This window comes from Penaeus chinensis, chromosome 29, assembly GCF_019202785.1.
Source record: "Penaeus chinensis breed Huanghai No. 1 chromosome 29, ASM1920278v2, whole genome shotgun sequence".
Classification (NCBI taxonomy): Eukaryota; Metazoa; Arthropoda; class Malacostraca; order Decapoda; family Penaeidae; genus Penaeus; species Penaeus chinensis.
The window spans coordinates 27,537,369-27,544,868 of NC_061847.1; positions in this window are offsets into that span (position 1 = coordinate 27,537,369).

The window sequence follows — 7,500 nt, forward strand, 5'->3', positions numbered from 1 at the left end:
GGGGAACAGCCGATTTTCAGTAATGCTAGACCATATATTAAGTAATAAAGCCGTTCGCATCTCGGGAACTCCGCCCCCCCTTGCTATTCCTCTTACAGTCCTCCCTCCCACGATAAAAATGGGGGAAGGAAGAGAGATGAGGAAAATGGAGAAGGAAGAGAAAAGAAAGAAGTAGGAGAGAAGGAGAATAGGGAAGAAGGAGGGAAGGAGGGAGGGAGGGAGGGAAGGTATGAAGAGAGAGAGAAAGACCATGAGCAAGCGAGAGAGACCGAGAGCGAGCGAGGGAGCGAGCGAGACTGAAAGAGCGAACGAAAGAGACCGAGAGAACGAGCGAGCGAGAGAGAGCGAGCAAACGAAAGAGACCGAGAGCGAGCGAGGGAGCGAGCGAGACTGGGAGAGCGAACAAAAGAGACCGAGAGAGCGAGAGAGCGAGAGAGACTGAGACCGAGCGAGAGAGACCAAGACCGAGAGAGCAAGCGGGAGAGAGCGAGAGAGCGAGCGAGCGAACGAAAGAGACCGAGACCGGGAGCGGAGCGAACGAAAGAGACCGAGACCGAGACCGAGAGCAAGCGAGCGATCGAGACCAAGAGCAAGCGATCGAGACCGAGCTATCGCAAGAGACCGAGAGCGAGCGAGCGAGAGAGACCGAGAGAGCGAGCGAGCGAGAGAGACCAAGAGAGCGAGCGAGCGAGAGAGAGAGACCTGCCCAGAGAAGTGGCTACTCCCCGAGATGTCAGCGATGGTATATGAGGGCCGTGAGAGCCCCTGAGTGTATGGACATAAAGTGTCGATGAGGGACAACTCCGGACTATTTGACAGCCGGCGATGGCGCAGTAAACACTTCCATTGTTTCGACGCTGGGGAATGTTTCTTCGTCGTTGTCTGTGTTATACTCGAGGGGGGATTCGTGGTCAGGGAAAGTTAATGGGTATTTGATGACTGGAATCCATCTATCTCTTTATTTATTTCAGTTTTTTTGTGAATTACATTTATTTGTCGATTAATTCACGTTTGTTTATTATCTCGTGAAGGTGAGATTTATTTATGGGATTTCTTTATTATCTATTCTTTTATCCACTTATATATTTATTAATTTATGTATTTATTCATGCATTTATTACGCTGTCAAGGTGGGATTTATTCATGGGATTTATTTCATGTATTTATTCATTCAACGATTTAAATATCTATTTAGTCCTTTCCTCATTCATTTACATATTACACTGTCAAAGTGAGATTAATTTATGTATTTATTCATCTATCTATATCTCTATTTATTTATTTGTTTACTGTACCGGAATTAGTAATTATTGATTATTGAAAATTATTTGACCTGTTACTTCAAACAAGTTGTTGCGAGAGTTTCCTTGTGTTTCATTCTATTTTCGCCCTTATACTACGGCTATTTAAGGGCGAAAATGTTCGTTCCTCGCCGACGTGGATGGGAATATATTATGTGAGTAGAGGTGCCAGATGTTGCTATTTATTTCAATTACCAGATGAAAACGTTATAAAATGATGTCACTAAATTATGCACTAATTAATCATGTTGTTTGCATTGTTTGATTACCTTTTTTCTGTTGTTTAGATGGAATGTATTTTCAGTGGATTATGTTTAGTCATTGTTTACCTGCAGGAAAGAAACAAGGTTTGAAATGCCACATAATATATATATATATATATATATATATATATATATATACATACTTGTTTTTCTTTTTTTTTTTTTGTATTCGGGGAGTAATAATTAAAATGAATCTCCAATGTTTGTATATGTATGATATTATATGAATAGCAACGGTTCTTTGTCGCTTTTAGTAAGAAAATCTAGCCTTTCCAATTTTATTTTATCTATCTATTTATTTATCTATCTTCGATCTACTGTCTTCTAAGAAGCCTCCACACCCCTCCCCCCTTACCTTCCCCCTCCCCCCTCCCCTCCTCTACCTACCCCACCCCCACCCTGCTACTGATCCCTTCCCTCCACCACCCACCCCCTTACCCTCTACCCCCCCCACCCCCCCCACCCTGCTACTGATCCCTTCCCTCCACCCCTCCACCCCCTTACCCTCTACCCCCCCCACCCCCACATCTTAATCGATTTACGCATTAGAATTAATTTGAACTCATTAGAGGCACTGTGGCCGGAGAGAGAGGAGGAGGCGGGGGGGAGGAGGGAAGGAGGGAGGGAGGGAGGGAGGGAGGGAGGGAGGGAGGGAGGGAGGGAGGGAGGGAGAGGGGAAGTGGTGGGGGTGGGGGTGGGGGGGGGAGGTAAGAGTCTTCAACTAAGGGAAGATCTTGTATTCGGGATCCTTTCCTTCTTAAGACGGAGGAGGATGTCTTGAAAAGCGTCTTTATTGCCCCCTCGTTGTTGATTGGTTTTGTGGGGGGTGTGTTTGTTTGTTTGTTTGTTTGTGTTTTTATTTATTTATATTTGTGTGTGTGTGTGTGTGTGGGTTGTGTCTGTGTGTATGTGTGTGTGATTTATACGTGTGTGTGTTTGTTTATGTTTGTGTTTGTGTGTTTGTTTATGCGTTTGTTAGTGTGTTTTTTGTTATTGTTTTATGTGTGTGGGTTGTGTCTGTACGTGTGTGTGTTTGTTTTATACGTATGTGTGTTTATGTTTGTGTTTATGTATGTTGTGTTTGTGCGTTTGTTTGTGTGTTTTTCGTTTTTTTTGTGTGTTGCTTGTATATGTGTGTTTATTTGTTTTATACGTGTGTGTGTTTGTTTGTGTAAGTGTATGTTGTGTGTGTGTTTGTAAGTTTGTATAAGCGTATGAGTTTGTTTCTTATCATGCGTGTTTGTATGTCTTTATATTTGTGTCTGTATTTGTTTGTCTGTGTGATTCTGAGTATGCTTGTCCGGTAAATCACTCTTCCAGTTATAAACTCTGCTGAATACAAGAGCATATTTAAATTCACGAGGCACTAGAGCAGCATAAACAATACCTGTTGTTAGACCGTTTTTAAGCATCAAAGTGTCCTTGCGACCACATAGCAAACACTAATATATATATGTGATTTCTAAGATTTGCCTTGGCATTCGGCAAAGGCTATTGTAAACAAGGATCCGACGGGTATAGAGAGAGAGAGAGAAGGGGAGGAGGAGAGGGAGAGAGAGAGGGGTGAGGGATAGAGAGAGAGAGAGAGAGAGAGAGAGAGAGAGAGAGAGAGAGAGAGAGGGAGAGAGAGGGGGGTGAGGGAGAGAGAGAGAGAGAGAGAGAGAGAGAGAGAGAGAGAGAGAGAGAGAGAGAGAGAGAGAGAGAGAGAGAGAGAGAGAGAGAGAGAGGGAGGAAGGGAAGGGAGGGACAGAGTGAGGGAGGGAGTGAGAGAGAGAGAGAGAGAGAGAGAGAGAGAGAGAGAGAGAGAGAGAGAGAGAGAGAGAGAGAGAGAGAGAGAGAGAGAGAGAGAGAGGGGGGAGAGAGAGAGAGAGAGAGAGAGAGAGAGAGAGAGAGAGAGAGAGAGAGAGAGAGAGAGAGAGAGAGAGAGAGAGGGGGGGGGGAGGGAGGGAGGAAAGGGAAAGAGAGAGGAGTGAGGGAGAGGGAGAGGGAGAGAGAGAGAGGAAGGAAGGGAGGGAGGGAGGGGGAGGGGCAGAGAGAGAGAGAGAGAGAGAGAGAGAGAGAGAGAGAGAGAGAGAGAGAGAGAGAGAGAGAGAGAGAGAGAGAGAGAGAGAGAGAGAGAGAGAGAGAGAGAGAGAGAGAGAGAAACATAGAGAGAGAGACATAGAAAGAGAGAGAAAAAAAGAGTGAAGGAGAGAGAGAAGTACCCCTACCCCTACCCCACCACCCTTCCCCAACCTCACCTCCCCCTACTGTTTTGATGCATTTCACCTGTTCTGAATTTAGATTGGCTTGTGCGTGCCCTACCCTCTTGTTGGGGTTTTCCCGCTCTGCCAAGAAAGGGAGGCTTGCGTAAAAAAATACATGAAAGAAAAGGTCTGACGTTTATTCTAAGGGAGGGTTTGTATAAAAAAGTAAGTGACTGATGTTTGCTCTAAGGGATTGCTAGTGTAAAACAAACAAACAAAAAATAATGGTGATAATAATAATAATAATGAAAAATCTATGGGATGGTCTGTAACAGGAGTAAGTGACTCATATTTATTCTAAGGGATAGTTTGGGTAATAAAAAGTAACTGATGTTTATTCCAAGTGATGGTCTGTGTAACAAAATAATTTGTACTCTACGAAATGGTTTATGCACAAAATTAAGAAGTGACTGAGCTTTATTCTAATGGATAGTTTATTTAAAGGAAAAAGTGACTGAACTTTCTTCTAAGGGGTGGTATATGTAAAGGAAAAAAAATGACTGAGCTTTCTTCTAAGGGATAATTTATGTAAGAGAAAAACAAGTAACTGGTGTTTATTCTGATCAGACTTTGAAGAAAGAAAATGGTAAGGTTTTTGCCACACGCTTTATTTATATTCACATAGCCACAATTGTTTTGATATGCAGACGAAGATAGAAGAGGGTGGCGAAAGAGGGAGGAAAACAGAAGGAAATAAGTAAGAGGGAAGAGAAAGAGAGAGAGAGAGAGAGAGAGAGAGAGAGAGAGAGAGAGAGAGAGAGAGAGAGAGAGAGAGAGAGAGAGAGAGAGAGAGAGAGAGAGAGAGAGAGAGAGAGAGAGAGAGAGAGAGAAGATGGTGGGAAATGGAAAGAGATAGAGAGGAAAAAAAAAACAGAAAAAAAACGGGAAAGATAAAACACACACACACACACATACACACACACACACATTCTCAAACTCCTTTATTAAGAAAAAACAAAAAATTCACCGCTCCCTTGTGACTCATCGTACTAAAAAACAAAACAAGAAAATTTCCCTCTACCTGTTTCCGAGTGTCCTCAATTCCGCGCCAACGGCCTCTTCTCGTTCCCGGCCCGCCATGATGACGTCAATGAACGGACCGCATGCACGTCGACACTTACACGAACGACACAGCTACGAAGCCAATATCATGTCATCGAGGCTTTTTTCTTCGTCGAGTCAACCCTAATATGTCCCTAGACTTGCCTACAAACTGCTACATATGTTTATTTACCCACAATATTAAGCTTTACGCACCAAGGGTAGATATTGGAATGTCTGTTGATGTAGGCGGAGGTCGTTCGTGGATTCTAGGAGGCAAGGGCGGCCGTTTTCTTTCGTCGCGACTGACTGTGTTTTGTATTTTGTTTGTTTGTTTGTTTAGAGTGGTGTTTATGTGTGGGTAGGGGGGGGGTTGTGTGCTTGAGAGGGGGGTGCGTTTGGGTGTGTGTGCGTTTCGATTTGTTTATGCGTGTTTGTGTAATGTGTTTGTTTGCTATGTATGTGTGTGTATGTGTATGTGTATGTGTGTATGTTTGAGTGCATATATGTGTGTGTGTATATGTGTGTATCGCGTGTCTGTCTGTTTGTGTGTTTTTTTTTTCCCTTTGTGTGTGTGTTCTTTTCCTTTGTGTGTTTGTGTGTTTTTTTTTTCCTTCGAGTGTTTTTTTTCCCTTTGTGTGTGTGTGTTTTTTTTTTCTCGATTTGTTTTCCTTGTCTCCGTGCCCGGGTATCGCCTGAGTCACCTGCCCAGCTGTTTACTTCCGTCTTGGCGTAGCCGGAACTTCGCCTTAGTTCGCGATGAGAGTAAAAATAGATAAGAAAAGAAGAAGACGAAAAGGAAGAAAAAGAAGAGGGAGGAGGAAAAGAAGATGAGAAGAAGAAGAGGGAGGAGGAAAAGAAGATGAGAAGAAGAAGAAGAGGGAGGAGAAGGAGGAGGAGATAAGAAGAAGAAGAAGAAGAAGAAGAAGAAGAAGAAGAAGAAGCAGAAGAAGAAGAAGAGGGAGGAGGAGGAAAAGGAGATGAGAAGAAGAAGAAGAAGAAGATGATGAAGAAGAGGGAGGAGGAGAAGGTGAAGAATAAGATAAATAGCAGAAAAAGATAAAACGAAAAGTAGAGCCAAGAGAAGAAAAGAAGAATGAGAAAAAAAAAACAAATGCAGACTTGAGATTATATCTGTTTCTTCCCAACTGAGTCCGATTCTATGCATGAAATCTAAGACATTTACCCCCTCCCCTCCCCCCCCCCCCCCCCCCACTTCACTCTCCACCCCCCACCCCCCTCATTCCCTCATCTCCTCCTCCTCCTCCCCTTCCCGTCCCCCACTCTACCCCCTTCAACCCACCCTCCCCCCGCCTTGCCTTGACCCCCCCCCCAACCCACCCGCTTCCCTCTAACAAGAAATAACGAAATAAACAAACCAGGAAAACTACAAACCTAAGAGAAATAAATTAATAAATAAATACGAACCTAAAAAAATAAAAAAATATATATCAAAAATAAAAATTCGAACTGAAAGATGCGAACCTAAAAAAAAAAAAGAAAATATACGAACTTAAAAATATATATATATATAATAAAATTCGCAAACAAATCAATATAAATCAAAATAGACATAACAAAAAACACACACACACACACAACAACAACAACAAACACACGAAGCGGAACAGAAGACTGGCACCAGACGTTGGCACTTGGCACTCTCCTCGCCGTCCTTGCTCGCCGTGACGCAGCCGGGTCATCTCGCGCTTGGCATTTCCTGTATCATCCTCAGAACCTCGGAAGAAGATCGTTACTTAGTTTACACACAAACAAGGAGATATGAGAAAACAAACAAGTATAAAGTGATGGGCATAGACGCAGAGATACATACAGATGGGTATACAGAAATGGACAAACGCATATGTATATGTATACAAACAGAAAAAACAAACAAATGTTAGATAAGACACGTACACACACATATATAAACACACGCGCACACGCACACACACACACACACACACACACACACACGCACACACACAGAATTACCTACACGCACACACACAATCACTCCCGCCCTCACACACACAAACAAACAAAGGCACAATTATTTCCTCACGTACAACATTTCCATCAGCTGGTCCGGTTCAGGTGGATGTGAAAGAAGGCTATACTAAGAGAAAAAAGAAAATAAAAAAAGTGGAAAAACAAGGAACAGGGCTTGGCAACACTGTCCATTCTTGGATAGGTCCAAGTCGAGTTGAGATTTTTTTTGCTTTGTTTTGTCTCTCTCTCTCTCTCTCTCTCTCTCTCTCTCTCTCTCTCTCTCTCTCTCTCTCTCTCTCTCTCTCTCTCTCTCTCTTTCTATATATATATATAGATAGATAGATAGATATATGTATTTATATACATATATATATATAAATATATATATATATATGTATATATATTTATATATATATATGTATAAATATATATATATATATGTACACTAAATATATATATATATATATATATATATATATATATATATATATATATTCTTCTCATCTTTCTCCTCCTTTTCCTTCTCCTCCTCCTCCCCATCCTTCTTCTTCTTCTTCTATTTCTGTTCTTTCTTTCTTTTTCTTCTTCTTCTCCTGTTCTTCCTTTAACTACTCCTTCTCCTCTCTCTCCTCCTTTTTCCATTTCTTTTTCTTTTCT